The sequence below is a fragment of the Ovis aries genome, chromosome 3 (genome assembly GCF_016772045.2).
Source record: "Ovis aries strain OAR_USU_Benz2616 breed Rambouillet chromosome 3, ARS-UI_Ramb_v3.0, whole genome shotgun sequence".
NCBI lineage: Eukaryota > Metazoa > Chordata > Mammalia > Artiodactyla > Bovidae > Ovis > Ovis aries.
Window position 1 is genome coordinate 22909714 of NC_056056.1, and position 16120 is coordinate 22925833.

A 16120-nucleotide genomic window follows, 5' to 3' on the forward strand; every position below is an offset into this window, starting at 1 on the left:
GTCGCAAAGAGTTGGACACGACTGAGCAACTGAACTGAACTGAAAGATAGTCAGTCTCAAGTCATGTATAAAACTTTCAAAAGGAATTTGGACACATACACATTTTTCACCATGCATATTACTGTTCTACGTGGGAGCCCTTACTGCAAAAGGTCATCATTGTAGTTTCCTAAATATGAATATCTCTGAAGTCTTAATGACGGCAAGATTTAATTCCTTCATTTTGGTTGCTATGTGCAGGATGGCAAGGAAAACTTAGCATCATCCTCAAAGCATGGGAAACCATAAATTAAGGTTAAAACCTATGAATTTCTTGGTCTAGATTCCAGTGATCTTCTCAAGGGATCTTAGAGTACAGAAGTACATGGTTCACATTGCTCTTTATTTATCTGGAAGAACTATATTTTTACCTATTTTAAATGCTGTATCCTCGTATTTGGAAAGAAGAACAGTAAGGCTATTATTGATGTGAAAGAAATGATCCTTGGGTTTTCTGTGGCTTCCATCATTCCATTAGTGACACAGAGAAAGCCCATATTGATTGAGGACTGGTGTGAGGTCTATCTCCCCAGATTCCTAGACTTCAAGTTGAAAATTTATTTTGCCCTACTCCCTTCCTTTACTTTTCTAAACAAAATTTGACTCTTTTTTTTCTTTCCTGAATTGTTTGTACTCAGACTGCTCAATATTTAAAATATTATGTAAGATATGACAGTAAAAGTGTAAGATGACAGTTACTCTGATTTGTCTGTTATTTTTCAACACAAATGCTAATTTAAAACACCACCTTTATCCTACTGCTAAGGAAAAAAAAAAATTCAAGGACAGTAAAGACCTAAAGCAGAGAAGGCTTAACTATAGAGAAGTAGAAAGTACTGTTTTGGGGAATCAGATGATGTGGTTGGCCTCCCAAGACTCTTGCCCTTTTTTGAGCATATTGAAAGTCTTTAACCTCATTTTTCTAAAGCAAAAATTATGTCTGATTATTACTCAACTAACTCTGTACTCATGAAATCAACTAAAGCATGCCTGAAAACACCAATGGCCTTTGATGTGACAGTGGAACTTGATATATTTTGGGGTTACTTTTTAAAAGGTCTCATCAGAAGATCTCTACATAGGAAAGTACAGAATTTTTTACTGATTTCTCATCTCTCCCTTTTAAGAATTTTATCCTCGAGCATATTCATAGGGTAGTTAAAATGCCTTTTCATATATAATTACCTTCTATGATGTCCATTGATCCTTATGTGTGTGTAGTCTTCTAAATAGTTGTTATGAACTGGTTTTTCCTTCCTAATTTATGCTGTTCTTTAGACTTGGGATAAAGCAGAATTATTTTTAAAGACCAGTCAGACAGGAGGGAAACAAGATAAAAAGTTAAGGGAATTTTATTTATGAATAGCAACATGTGAAGTAATTGGAAGTGGGAGGTATAAAAAGAATAAGCTTGGAGATAATGAAGTGCATTTTCACTTGAATATGAAAAATAATGAAGAGTAAGTAGAGTGTAAACTATTAGGCTGTATATAAGCTGTATTTTTTCTTTGACCTGTTTTGCTGTATCCTCTGTTCTTAGAATAATACCTATGAAAAACTAGTGGAAGTGGAAGTCACTCAGTCGTGTCTGACTCTTTGCGACCCCATGGACTGTAGCCCACCAGGCTCCTCCGTCCATGGGGTTTTCCATGCAAGAGGACTGGAGTGGGTTGCCAGTTCCTTCTCCAGGAAAGCTTCCCAACCCAGGGATTGAACCCAGGTCTCCTGCATTGTAGGCAGACGCTTTACCATCTGAGCCAGCAGGGAAGCCCTAAGCACTCACTAAATATTTTTTGGATAACAATAAATGAATAACATTTGAAGTTCAAAATTATAAATGCAAACATATTTTTTCTATAAGAGCAATACTTTCATTACAAAATGCTTGCATGTATAATAAATATAAGTAAAATTATCATTGGCCTTATGTATACTTGAATTTTACATTAATATATTACAGGCTATTATCTATATTATCAATGAGTAATAAATAATTGACCATGCATAAAACCATTACTAATATAGGCTGTAAAGTTTTATATGATTATTGCATTAACTGTAGTAATTATTACTATTTATAATGATTTTCTTGAAAGTCAACATTTTGTGTTAAACAAAAGTTTAGTCACAATGAAACATGTTTTATATAAATCCATTCACATTTTTACAATGCTATTAAATGTTAAATAACTTCTGGAAAACTATAATACAAAAAATTAATCACAGTATTTACTAGAGAAAAGAAGAGCATTGGGAAACAAATAGAATAAAATCCATGTCCACTTTATATTCTCTGGTAAAACATTAAATTTACATTCTTACAATTACCGTACCATATAAAATTTCGGCTTATAAATAAAAATTAAGGCCTGGCCATTTGTAAAGTGACATTAAATAGACAGTTCCTTTGCCTGTTTGATGAACGGTGGGAAAAAAGGAAAATATAGAGTGAAAATTGTCAGTAAGAAATAATCAAAATAATCACAAGAACATAATGTATTTTAAAATTTTGTCATAGAACGCTTTGTGCCATGTATGTAAATACTTTGTAAAATCATCATAAAATGTAAGATTGCATGAAAACTTTACATTATAAAATTTAGTTTGAAGAAGTAAAAAACTAAATAGACCAATAGGCATTTAGAGATGAAAAGATAAAGGCAGGCAAAGACTTGACACAAAAAAGAAAACTAGGCTCAAATTATTTCACTAGCAACGTTTATCAACTTACTTACTAACATACAACTTCTGAGTTATTTTCATTGTTAGCCAGTATAGGAGATGTGAATCTAGTTTTCAATGTAGCTTTCTCATTTATTCTGTGAATCTAGCAAGATCATTATTCTAAAAAATCAAATCACATATAAAAAATAAAAACAAATTTTACCATGAAGATAGATTAATATAAATATCCAAAAATATTCTCAAGAATTACATATTTGAAGTATGCCATGATTAAGTAGACTTATTCAAGATGATATGAATTAGGAAAATTGTTGATTCAATTCTCTATTTCAAAAATGTGAAAGCAGTGGATATATTATATATGTAAAAAGGGATTTGATAAAATTCAACACCAATTTAATAAAAATTTTAAACCATTAGCAAACTAAAAATAAGAGAAACTGCCTTACATGATAAAAAATATCTATAATAATACTATAGGGATTCATAATAAAAAATGAAACTCAGTTGCTATATCTACTATTATTTATTCAATATTGCACTAGAGGACCTAATTAAAGTACAGGCAAGAAAAATAAATAAGCAATATTAATAATGGAAAGGATCTGAGACCTTGCTGTGAATTTCAGGTAATGAGACTTTCTATACCAAAAAGTCAAACTCAAAAACTTTTGGAACTAATAACCTAGTTTGCTTGGTTGGCAGGACACAAATCCGTATACACACACAAATCCATATACACACATCAGTGAGTGAAGTCGTTCAGTCGTGTCCTACTCTTTGCGACCCCATGAACTGTAGCCTATCAGGTTGCTCCGTCCATGGGATTTTCCAGGCAAGAGTGCTGGAGTGGATTGCCATTTCCTTCTCCAGGGGATCTTCCAGACCCAGGAATTGAACGTGGGTCTCCCACATTGCAGGCAGACGCTTTACCGTCTGAGCCACCAGGAAATCCTACAAATCAGTAGTCTTCATTTAATATAGTAACATACAATTTAAAAATATAAATGAAAGATGGTTAGAGGCATAATACAGCAAGCTGCAATATACCCAGGAACAAACCTAATAAGAAATGAAGATGGGTTTTAAATTACATATAAGTTTTAACTTTAGGAGGTAAAGAAACAACAAATAAAGCAAGAAATATGTTTCTGGATGAGAATGCTCAATATATTATATAAGTGAAGAAGTGAAGTTGCTCAGTCGTGTCCGACTCTTTGCGGCCCCGTGGGCTGTAGCCTACCAGGCTCCTCTGTCCATGGGATTTTCCAGGCAATAGTCCTGGAGCGGATTGCCATTTCCTTCTCCAGGGGATCTTCCCAACCCAGGAATCGAATTCGGGTCTCCCGCATTGTAGGCAGACGCTTTACCGTCTGAGCCACCAGGGAAGTCTTCTTGAAATGATCCTATAAACTCTAATATAGAATGGCATTCAAATATGTATAATGTCATATAAGAAATGAATCGCCAGTCTAGGTTGGATGCAGGATACAGGATGCTTGGGGCTGGTGCACTGGGATGACCCAGAGGGATGGTATGGGGAGGGAAGTGGGAGGGGGGTTCAGAATTGGGAACACGTATACGTCCGTGGTGGATTCATGTTGATGTATGGCAAAACCAATGCAATATTGTAAAGTAAATAATAATAATAATAAATAATAAAATTAAAACAGATTTCTAATAAAAAGTTTTAAATAAGTTTTGATAAGCTGTTTCTAAAGATCACCCAAAAAATTAATATAAAGGCAAAGAAAAATTTTGAAATAAAGCTAAAAGGAGTTTGCTTTTCCAGTAATTGAATGCAACAAAAATTAGGCTAATTAAAACCAAATATATGCAGTTTCTTTCTTTTATTTTATATATATATATATATACATTATATATACAAGAATAAATACAAGATAGATAATTATGTATGTAAGATAAAGTTGACATTTCAAACCTGTGGGGAAAGAGGACTTATTTGGTAAATTACTTTTAGATATTTGATGTCATGTAGAAAACCACAAAGATATACATCATACCAAAAGCTAAAGAGAGTGAAAGTCGTGGCTGACTCTTTGCGACCACATGGGCTATATAAACTGTATATAGCATGGAATATATACATGCTACATATATATAGCATGGAATTCTCCAAGCCAGAATACTGGAGTGGGTAGGTGTTCCCTTCTCCAGGGGATCTTCCCAAGAATACTGGAGTGGGTAGCCTATCCTTCTCCAGGGGATTTTCCCGACCCAGGATTCGAATCTGGTTCTTGAGCATTATAGATGCTTTACCAACTGAGCTACCAAGTAGTATCCAATAGATTAAAGAGCTATATGCAAAAATAAACAAGCAAACAAAACCCTTGAAACTATAAAAAGAAAATACATAATATTATTTATAAAATTTTGGAATGGAAAACATTTTTCCATGTAGGACCCACATCAACTTTCTCTAAAAGAAAATGCTGATATGAAGTTATAAAAACATAAAAGCTTTATACAGCAAAAGACATTATAGTGAAAGTTAAAAGACAAGTGAAAACCTGAACAAAAATATTTAACAAAGAAATGATTGATACCTGGAATAAAAAGCTTAAACAAATGGATATGTTTAAAAAACTGATAGTAACATGGGCAAAAAATGTGCACAGGCAATTCAAAGAAGAGAAAAATACAAACATGAGAAATAGGCAATTTCTGTGGTAAAAGAAAAATGTAAGCTAAATAACAGTGAAATACTAGTGGAATATTGTTTTTGTTCACTTGATAACCAAGAAAAAGCTTGAAAAATCAGGTTTAGATAAAGGTATGAAAGATGTTATTTATTATTAACTCTTTGTAATAGTCTAAGTGAATTTTATTCACAAGTTCAGTGGTTATTATGCACAATAATTTAAAATACATATATATTAAAATATTGTCATGTACATGTTTGGTTTTTACTGCAGCATTATTTATAATAACAAACATTGGAAACAATGCACGTGTCCTTCCATAGAAGTTGTTTAATTATAATATATTTTTATTAAGGAACACTCTGCAGTTATTGAGAAAATAAAATAGAACTCTACGTACTAACACAGAAAGTTCACCAAACACACTGGTCTGGAAAAACTATTCTGTTTTGAATTCTACTCTGAGTTAACTTTTGTTTTACATAGTATCTTAATCACGATTATTGTACTCTTGTTATATCCAGTTTAAGATAACATCAATTGGTTTTCATATGCTAGTTGAAGACTTAACTTTTCTTCTACACTCTTCCATTTTTCATTCATTTCTACTCTTGCACACTTACCTAGAATTTTGTTGATGTAACCTGTGATTTGAGAGCAATATTATTCTTGCTGTCCAGTCACTAAGTCTTGTCCAACTCTTTGAGATCCCATGGACTACAGCCCACCAGGCTTCCCTGTCCTTTCCTATCTCCAGGAGTTTGCTCAAATTCATGTATATTGAGTAAGTGATGGTATCTAACCATTTCATCCTCTGCTCCCCTCTTCTGCTTCTGCCTTCAATCTTTCCCAGCATCAGAGTCTTTTATTAATATTAATATGTCCCAATACTTTTTGGCTTCCCAGATGGTGCTAGTGGTAAAGAACTCACTTGCCAAATGGGTTTGATCCTTGGAACAAGAGATCCTCTGGAGGAAGGCATGGCAACCCATTCCAGTATTCTTGCCTGGAGAATCCCATGGACAGAGGAACCTGGCAAGCTACAGTCAATAGGGTTGCAAAGAGTTGGACATGACTGAAGTGACTTAGCATGCATGCACTAATGCTTTCAAACAATATTTCCAATAATTGCTTATAATTAACTCTGCTCAATGGATTTCAATAGTATCTTTCTACCAGTCCTTTTTGTTTCTTGTCTTTTAACTCCAGTTTTTCCATTCTTTATTTTTTTTTAATTCGACATCCAGTTAATCAATTTCATTTTCATATAATAATTTGTGAACTGATTCTTAGAGGTATAATGACTCAGCATTTGTATATCTGTGGCATTTTGTTCTAATTCCTTTTTTCAGTATAGAATTTTTAGTGTACAAGTATTTTTTCCTTAACTCTATAGATATCTTTATCTTTACTTTGTGTTAGGAAGGGAAGTCTGAAGCTAGCTTCATTTTTTATATGTTTTCTTTTGTGTTCTTTGATTTTTAAGTCACCAGAGTATTTCTTGATCATTTTTCATTAATTTATTAAAAAATTATATTTATGGAATAAATATTACTCAGAAACAGTAAAAAATAATGAACTATTGCTATACTTAGTAATATAGATGGATCTTAACAGGCCTAAAGTCAAGTGAAAGAAGCCAAATAGGATTTATTTAAATGAAATTCAAGAACAGGCAAAGCTAATCCATGTTGATGATGTTGGCTTGAGGGCAACTTCTGGGGACATACAAATACTGTACACTTGAGCCAGATGGTATTTACATAGATGTACACAAATGTAACAGATGAGTCTGTACACTTAAGATTTGGGAAATTGACTGGATAAATTACATCTGCTTTTTTAGATGCCTTTTGAATTTTGGAAACAAGGCATAAATTTAGATATGATTTGCCCACCAATTTATTGGGGGACCCAAAAGAATGCCAGATTACAAGAGCAGCTCATCACAGGTAATTACTCTCCAGCTGATTCCAGCTGCAGCAAATACTCTCATCCACTTTCGCTCTTCTGAACCTGCATGCCCAATATTTTTCCAAGCGTCAACAGCAGAAAAGGAAGCTATATATTGTATGACAAGTTTATGAAGCAAAATCTCCTAGGGTTTTGAAGGAGATGTATAACCTCTTGGATAAGGAACTGTTTTCCTTTTCAAAGTACTGCTTGCATTGCTATTAGGCCTGGCAGAACATAGAGTGTGTTTGTATATGTGTGCGTCTGTGTGTGTGTGTGCACATGTGCACGCTAAGTCACTACAGCCATGTCCAACTCTTAATGACACTATGAGCTGTAGCCCACCACAATCTTTCATCCATGGGGATTCTTCAGGCAAGAATACTTGAGTGGGTTGCCATGCCCTCCTCCAGGAGATCTTCCCAATCCAGGGATTGAACCCACATCTCTTATGTCTCCTGCGTTGGCAGGCAGGTTCTTTACCACTAGTGCCATCTGGGACACCCCAGAGCCTAGAGTAGGTGCAGAAAAACAGTGACTCCCATCCCAAACTAATCTGGCCTGTTTGTGTAGAGACTAGAAGCTGGGAATGATTTTTACATTTTTAAAAGTTTGATAAAAATAAAAAGAGTAATATTTTATGCCAGAATTACATCAATTCAAATCATAGTATCTGTCAATAAAGTTTTATTAGAACATAGTCATACTTATTTGTTTTCCTGTGGTCTTGCGGCTGCTTTCACACTCTCACAGCAGACATGAGCTGAAGTTACAGACAGTATATCTGTTTATGTGTCCACAAGTTTCTCTCTTAAAAACTGGAAAGGAGTTTGGGGGACAATGCATACATGTATATCTATGGCTGAATCCCTTCACTGTTCATCTAAAGCTATCACAACATTGTTAATCATCTATACCCCAATACAAAATAAAAAGTTTAAGCACAAAGTATTAAAATAAACTTTATTTATGCAACAATAAAAAAAAACTGACCTATTTATTTTCACTGTCAAGTGCACAAACTTTCATTTCAGCAACTAGTCCTGAGCCCCAGGTAGCCTCAGGTATTATGTTCTTGCGGGACCAGTCAGCTACCTACTAGCAGGTTGACTGTAGTTGACCCCAGTCATGGAAGAGGTAGTTTTCACTGGAAGAAGCATTTAACTGTTTTTTGATTTGCATTCCCTGTTCCTTTTATTTCTAACAATGTTATAATTCAAGGACCTACTCCTTGCTTTTTATAGTATCATGGTCTCTCATTCATGATGAATTACATAGTTTTATTTTTTCAACATATTTAGTGAATGGTTTTTCAAAAGGTATTGAATTAAAACATTCTATAACCTAACCCATCATCCTGAAGGAGCTGGTTTGTATAATAGTGGGATGAGATATTAAAGACCAATTATGGTGCTAGCTGAAAAACACCTTCCTTCCATCTAGACATAGTGTGCTAAGTCACTTCAGTCGTGTCTGACTCTGTGCGACCCCATAGACAGCCCACCACGCTCCCCCATCCCTGGGATTCTTCAGGCAAGAACACTGGAGTGGGTTGCCATTTCCTTCTGCAATGCATGAAAGTGAAAACTGAAAGTGAAGTCACTCAGACATGTCCAACCCTCAGTGACCCCATGGACTGCAGCCCTCCAAGCTCCTCCGTCCATGGCATTTTCCAGGCAAGAGTACTGGAGTGGGTTGCTCAGATAAATCATGGGAGAGATAGAATTAGCAATTGCATCTCTCATCATTCCTTCTAACTAACCACTTGTGTACTTTTTACTTTTCATCCTTGTTTGCACTGATTTGTCGATTATAATGCCAAGAGAAGAAGACACACATCAGGGGATCCAATAACAGCTCCATATTTCCTGATTGGCTAAGTCGGGCTCCTCATATTACTAAGAAAGCAAGCTAAAACAGGGATTCTGAGATTGACTAGGGTGATTGAGTCCGGCTCAAATGGAGTTGTTGCTAACTCAGAGTATGAACAGTTTATAAGAATTCCGTGGAACACAGATCACATCCTAGTATTGAAAGTGAAAGTACAAGTCACTCAGTCTTATCCAACTCTTTGCAACCTTGTGTACTGTACAATCCATGGATCTCTCTAGGCCAGAATACTGTAGTGGGTAGTCTTTCCATTCTCCAGGGGATCATCCCAACCCAAGAATTAAACCTAGGTCTCCCGCATTGCAGGCAGATTCTTTTCTAGCTGAGCCACAAGGGAAGCCTCCTAGTATTACTGGCGTTAAAATCTAATGGTAAACAACATCAGTCCTATATTGTGAGAACTCCCAGGATTCAGTCCCATTAGGCATAAAGATTTTAGTCACTAAACCACAGGCTGTCTCTGCAGAACCAAAGTACTCGCTGAACTTGAAAAATATAAGGGGAAAGTGCATGAAGAGAAGTGTCATAAATATATTACAATATAGTTGACAACTGCACATTTAAGTACTATAGCATTAGCTATGTTTCCTTTCTTTATGGGTTTATGACATAGCTATATAATTTAACTAATGTATTCATTTGCTTTCAACCCCCTCCAGCTATTTGGTAAAGTATATAATGGTGGTAGTTACAAGATATTATGATAAAATAATGAAAAACTACCTATAGGAGAAGTACATATTGCCAGGAAATGTTGAACTTGTAGCAAGGTGGAATATTTCATGATAATTTTGAAATATCTTTCCTTGTGGAGCAATTTTATCAAGGGTAAACATTTCTTTTAATTGTAGTTTGGAAAGAATTGTATGTTTGGATGTTTTTCTTCAAAGAAGTGAACACTACTGACATTTGTTAATTTAACTGCTCAGCGTCAAACATCCTTTCTATCTCATTTGAAGCTCTAAACAGATGGGAGTAAAGTCAAAAGAAGAAAGATATTTACTGTCCCTTTCTCCTGACAGAGTATATGTCTATGACCAACCTCCAGCCACTCACTTGCTCCTACCTGGGAAGTTGAATCTTGTGATGATGACACGGAGGTGCTGAGTCTGTCAGAGGCTGTCTTCAGCAGCTGTGGTGGAGTCAAGAATTCAGTGATGATAATCCTAATGTCCCAGCTGGAGGGTGGGACAAATTGGGAGGTTGGAATTGACATATATACACTATCTTGTGCAAAATAGATAGCTAGTGGGAACCTGCCACATAGCACAGGAAGCTCAGTTCAGTGCTCTGAGATGACCCAGATGGGTAGGATGGGGGTGGGTGGGAGGGAAGTCCAAGAATGAGGGGATATATGTATACACACAGCTAATTCACTTCATTGTACTGCAAAAACCAACATAACATTGTAAAGTAACTATATTCCAATTAAAAAATTTAAAAAAGAAAGAATTCAGTGATGAGATGGTTAGTGTCCAGAACCAGCAAGGACATTTCCAAAGCTGCTGTCTGGGTTCTGATCTTGCCTCTAATTTTCTTCCCTTGTTTCCTGCTTGAAACCAGTATGCCAGCCTGCTTTATGAGTTATCTAGTTCCTTCTAAGTAAATTTCTTTTTGACTTGTATCAGCCATCATGTTATATTCTCTGATGTCAAGATTTCTGCCTCACTCAGGGGATCTGGTGGCCCAGATTCCGAGGGTAGCACACATATAAGGAACCAGGGCCACTGTCAGCTTGCAAGTAGCCTTGGTCAGGAGTTTAATAGGACATGACTTATTCTCAGTACTAAGAACAAAGAACAACATTATCAACTTAAGATGGGGCCACTGAAAATTAGAGATGCCCAGGGAACATTTCATGTAAAGATGGGCTCAATAAAGGACAGAAATGGTATGGGCCTAACAGAAGCAGAAGATATTAAGAGGTGGCAAGAATACACAGAATACACTGTACAAAAAAGATCTTCATGACACAAATAATCATGAAGGTGTGATCATTCACACTCACCTCGAGCCAGACATACCGGAAATGTGGAGTCAGGTGGGCCTTAGGAAGCATCACTATGAATAAAACTGGTGGAGGTGATGGAATTCCAGTTGAGCTATTTCAAATCCTAAAAGATGAGGCTGAGAAAGTGCTGCACTCAACATGTCAGCAAATTTGGAAAACTCAGCAGTGGCCACAGGACTAGAAAAGGTCAGTTTTCATTTCAATCCCAAAGAAAGGCAATGCCAAAGAATCCTCAAACTACCGCATAATTGCACTCATTTCACACTCTAGTAAAGTAATGCTCAAAATTCTCCAAGCCAGGCTTCAGCAATATGTGAACTGTGAACTTCCAGATGTTCAAGCTGGTTTTAGAAAAGCATGGGGAGCCAGAGATCAAAAAGCCAACATCCACTGGATCATGGAAAAGCAAGAGAATTCCAGAAAAACATCTATTTCTGCTTTATTGACTATGCCAAAGCCTTTGACTGTGTGGATCACAATAAACTGTGGAAAATTCTGGAAGAGATGAGAATACCAGACCACCTGACCTGCCTCTTGAGAAACCTGTATGCAGGTCAGGAAGCAACAGTTAGAACTGGACATGAAACAACAGACTGGTTCCAAACAGGAAAAGAAGTGTGTCAAGGCTGTATATTGTCATTCTGCTTATTTAACTTCTATGCAGAGTACATCATGAGAAATGCTGGGCTGGAAGAAGCACAAGCTGGAATCAAGATTGCTGGGAGAATATCAATAACCTCAGATATGCAGATGACACCACCCTTATGGAAGAAAGTGAAGAGGAACTAAAAAGCCTCTTGATGAAAGTGAAAGAGGAGAGTGAAAAAGTTGGCTTAAAGCTCAACATTTAGAAAATGAAGATCATGGCATCTGGTCCCATCACTTCATGGCAAATAGATGGGGAAACAGTTGAAACAGTAGCTGACTATTTTTCTGGGCTCCAAAATCACTGTGGATGGTGATTGCAGCCATGAAATTAAAAGATGCTTGCTCCTTGGAAGGAAAGTTATGACCAACCTAGACAGCATTTTAAAAAGCAGAGGCATTATCTTGCCAACAAAGGTCCATCTAGTCAAAGCTATGGTTTTTCCAGTAGTCATATAAGGATGTGAGAGTTGGACTGTTAAGAAAGCTGAGTCCAGAAGAAGTAATGCCTTTGAACTGTGGTGTTGGAGAAGACTCTTGAGAGTTCCTTGGACTGCAAGGAGATCCAACCAGTCCATCCTAAAGGATATCAGTCCTGGATGTTCATTAGAGGGACTAATGTTGAAGCTGAAACTCCAATATTTAGGCCACCTGATGTGGAGAACTGACTCATTTGAAAAGACCCTGATGCTGGCAAAGATTGAGGGCAGGAGAAGAAGGGGACAACAGAGTATGAGATGGTTGGATGTCATCACCAACACAATGGACAGGGGTTTGGGTGGAATCAGGGAGTTGGTGATGAACATGGAGACCAGGTGTGCTGCAGTTCATGGGGTCACAAAGAGTCAGACACGATTGAGTGTCTGAACTGAACTGAACTGGTTTCTAGACCAAGGACTTATTCACTAAGATAGAAGAGGGCCAGACATGACATGAAGGATCAGAATGTATCCAGCATTTTATGGTATGTGACATGTCTTCACACTGATTACATTTCATTATTCTTGTAACCTACTGGTTTTGAAAGCATGGTCCTTGGGGATCCATTTTTGATGAATGTATAAGGTCAAAACTATTTGTATGAAAACACTGAGAAATTGTTTGCCTTTTCACCATATTGATATTTACTGGTGGTGGTGGTTGTTTAGTTGTGTCTGACTCTTTGCAATTTCATGGACTATAGCCTGCCAGGCTCCCCTGTCCATGGGATTCTCCAGGCAAGAATACTGGAGTTGATTGCTATGTCCTCCTCCAGGGGATCTTCCTGACCCAGGGATCAAACCTGTGCCTCCTGCATTGGCAGGCAGTTTCTTTTCCATTAGCACCACTTGGGAAGCCCCTTTACTGGTGGAGTTGTGAGTAGAAGTACTGACGCCGTAGCATGAATCAGGCAATGGTACCAAACTATTCTAGTAGTTACTGTAGTTTTTACCACCATGCACTCTCAGGAACAAAGAGAAAAGACAATTCCTACCTTTGATAAAGTGGGGAAATATTGGTTTTACTAAATATTTAACCTTTGAGTGCTTGTGCTGTGCTAAGTCACTTCAGTTATGTCTGACTCTTTGTGACCCTATGGACTGTAGCCGGCCAGGCTCCTCTGTCCATGGGATTCTCCAGGCAAGAATACTGGAGTGGGTTGCCATACTCTCCTCCAGGGGATCTTCCCAACCCAGGGATCAAACCTGCATCTCCTGTGCCTCCTGTTTTGGCAGGCATGTTCTTTACCACTAGTGCCACCTGGGAAGATGTTTAAAATTCCATGTGATCCAATGGGAAGTAAATGTAAAGCTTGGGTTTCTAAGCTTTTCTCATCAGTATTACAGTAATTTATTTTATTTTTTAAATATTCATCTATTCATTTTATTTCTCTGAGTCAGTCTTTGTTGAGGCACAAGGGATCTTCCATCTTAGTCATGGCATGTGGGATCTTTAGTTGCAGGAGGCATACTCTTAGTTGCAGCTTGTGGGATCTAGTTCCCTAACCAGGGATGGAACTTGGACCCCTGCAAGGGGAGCAGCAGAGTCTTAGGCATTGGACCACCAGGGAAATACCAGTGATTTAATTTATGGTAACCCCTAGATCAAAGGGGGCTTCTCTTGTGGCTCAGCTGGTAAAGAGTCTGCCTGCAATATGAGAGACCTGGATTCAATCCCTGGGTTGGGAAGATCCCCTGGAGAATGGAACAGCTACTCACTCCAGTATTCTAGCCTGGAGAATTCCAAGGACTGTATAGCCCGTGGAGTCGCAAAGAGCTGAACAAGACTGAGTGACTTACACTCACTAGATCAAAACAGACAAACAACAAACAAACAAACAAACAAAACCCTGCAAATTCCATTTTTAAGTATGTCCAACAATTTAGTAGACACTGGAAAAATTATATACGTATAAATAGTATTGTTATGTCATTCATTGACAAATGCTTACCAATGGAATGTGCCTATTGGTCACTGCCTCAGTTCTTCAAACCTTGGAATCAGATTGGATGCCACTCTCCTTTCCTGTCACAAGTGAATTTTGGCCCAAATCCAACAGATATTGTGGTGTCTCCCTTGAAAATGTACACTAGCCTTTGGAGTTCCTGTGAGTTCTTGATGGTGTTTTGGGGGTGCTTCAGCAAGCAGTTTGGAAAATGTGGTCATGACAATATTTCCTCTGCCTATCAAGGTACAATGGTTGTCTCAGAAAAAGCATTCAGAATTCTTTGTTGTTGTTCAGTCACTAAGTTGTGTCCAACTCTTTGTGACCCTATGAACTGAAGCAGGCCAGGCTTCCCTGCCTTTCACTATCTCCCTGTATTTGTTCAAACTCACATTCATTGAGTCAGTGATGCCATCCAACCATCTCACCCTCTATCTTCTCCTTCTCCGCTTGCCCTCAATCTTTCCCAACATCAGGGTCTTTTCTCATTAGGTAGCCAAAGTATTGCATGGCCTGCTGAATGAACTAGACACTTTTTCATGGAACACTGTTTTTGCTCAAATAACAGTTTAGAGAGAATGGCTTTTCAGCTGTAGCTATTTGGCAAATGTTTTATTCAAAAGAAATGAAGTGAGCATATTACATCAAATGCAACAGTTGACTGCATTTTTAGTCAATGATAAAATTCAAGTATTCTTTTGATTATCAGAAATTGTAAAACTTGTATATACCACCATGCGTTTGACAATTTTTTACTATCTAAAGACATCTCTTATGAAAGCTGCAGTAATATTAACAAATGTGATTTTTCTTTTTTAATATTGTGTAGCAAAATATGTCAACATTTTAAAAATCTGCATAACTCACTGAACTGGTATTTTCCAAATGACAGATGTAACAAAACAATGTATGTCAAAGCAGAATGTCCATGACTACCTGAAAAGGCTGTTTGAATAATCGTCTCTTTTCCAACTATATGCCTGGGGAGGCCAAACTCTCTTCATTTATTTTAACCAAAGAAGACACAGATATGAGAATTTGTTGTCTTCTGTTTAAACCAGGCATTAAAAAGATGTAACCAAATGTGAAATAATACTACTTTGCTCATCATTTTCTAAACAAGAGTCACTTTCATAAAAATATTTATTTATTTTAACTTGTAATGAAATACCAAGTATTAAATGAGCTAATATATTCTTTAAAATTTCTCCAGTTTTGACTTACAACTATATATTAATAGATAAAATCCACATTTAATGAAAAAAACTTTTTTAAAGTTCTCAAAGGTCACCAATAGTTGTTAAAATTTTAAAGAGTTCCTGAAGAAAAATATTTAAGAAGTACGGTTTTGTCCTTTGGGATCAAGCAGAGAAAGGGTCACTACAAATGAGGAAACTATAATATGTTCATCAAGGTTAAAAGAACACTCCAAGGTCACAGAATGTAACCTGAAATAGTGTCAGAATATGGATCTCTGTTGTTTCCTTGTGTTGTATGGTGGTGTTTTTTTTTTTTTGTTTTTTTTTGTTTGTTTGTTTGTTTTTTTGGTATGATGTAGGAAAAAGTAAAACTTAATCATAGTAAAATAAGGACCAGAGTCCATTTAGAGAAACACAAAGCAAGGCCAGTATGGATATAACAGCAAGAACTACTTATTACTGAGTCACTGACCTTAAGCTCATAACATGTTATTTATCTAAACATTTTAAAAGGGAAGTCACAAAGCTTGAGTTGTGAGAATATCTAATCAGGCCTTTAAAGGGTAAGTAAAATATTTTCAGAATAAGAGTATGACTTGGGACCCTGAAC

At 36.7% G+C, this 16120-nt stretch overlaps 1 non-coding gene across 1 annotated transcript; it reads right to left on the minus strand.

Moving 5' to 3' along the window:
• Positions 1-1734: 1734 nt before the first annotated feature.
• On the minus strand, positions 1735-1806 carry TRNAC-ACA (transfer RNA cysteine (anticodon ACA)). The gene has a single exon. It is a non-coding gene; the product is annotated as a tRNA-Cys (tRNA).
• Positions 1807-16120: the final 14314 nt, after the last annotated feature.